The sequence below is a fragment of the Frankliniella occidentalis genome, unplaced genomic scaffold (assembly GCF_000697945.3).
Source record: "Frankliniella occidentalis isolate FOCC.00 unplaced genomic scaffold, Focc_3.1 Scaffold231, whole genome shotgun sequence".
Taxonomy (NCBI): Eukaryota; Metazoa; Arthropoda; class Insecta; order Thysanoptera; family Thripidae; genus Frankliniella; species Frankliniella occidentalis.
Genome location: NW_026267357.1, coordinates 418,902 through 420,059, shown reverse-complemented (window position 1 = coordinate 420,059; position 1,158 = coordinate 418,902).

The window sequence follows — 1,158 nt, the reverse complement described above, 5'->3', positions numbered from 1 at the left end:
AAGACACCCTTCCAAAAGTTAGGTTTAGGTTAGGCACTCAAAAGAGACTCTTTGAAAAAATTAGGTTTGGGTTGGACGCTCAAAAGACACCCTTCTAAAAGTTAGGTTTGGGTTAGACACCCAAAAGACGACCTTTTCCCCCCTCGGGGGACCCCCTGGCCAAATTTTGCAGCCCGTCAAAATGGGCTGTCAAGATGGCGGCCCGTCAGAATGAGCTATCTTTACTACTGTCCTGCAAACTGAATAAAGTGTAACACAATAGTAACAAAATTGATTTTACATACACTACTTTAATAATCACCTCCTACAGTTGTGGATAGCTTGAGAGTGCACAGTAGAGACCAAAGTGCAAATAAAACCTTTTACAAGTTTTTACTTACAGAATAATTGGAGTTGACTGGCTTATTTAAAAGAGGTATGCCAAACAGGAGTATAAAACAAGGAAATTTGGGAAAGATCAAGAGGAAAAGAGAGGGGGGAGGGGGCAGTACAGAGATCATGTCACAAACACACAAATTAAACAAAACAAACCACAAAAAATCCACAAGACAGAGAGACAAAAATGCCAGTTCAAAATTCAAAGGGATAACATAAAATTCAATAAAACATTGCAATAAAAATGTCAGATTCACTTAGTAGGCAGCATAAGGACATACCAGAATACAAAAGGCACAAGAACACTCATAAACACAACATAAATTCACACACATTAAAGTACAGGCACAAATTGCAGCAAAACCATGAACAAACACTTTTAAAAAACAAGGGAGCAGAACAGAGCAATGAGAGGGAAAAACACAGCACACGAGAAACACATACAAGTAGTTTAGGCACAAATTGTAGCAGAACCATGAGCTATCAAACACTTTCAAGAAACAAGGTTGAACAACAGCACAGGAGAACAGCAAAATAATAACCAGAACATGACAAAGACACATTCAAAAGAACATCCTCAAACATTGACATTATAATGGGCACTTCAAATTCATTATACAGAAAAGGAATGGCAGTACACTGGAAAAACAAGTGTGCAATATTTGCACACCAACGTGTGCAAGTTGTCATTTTGCACATTACATGGTGTTTAACTCAAGTTGCACACTTGCGTGGTGTGCAAATTTTAGACGTTTTGTAAACGTTTAAATGCTGCACACTTGG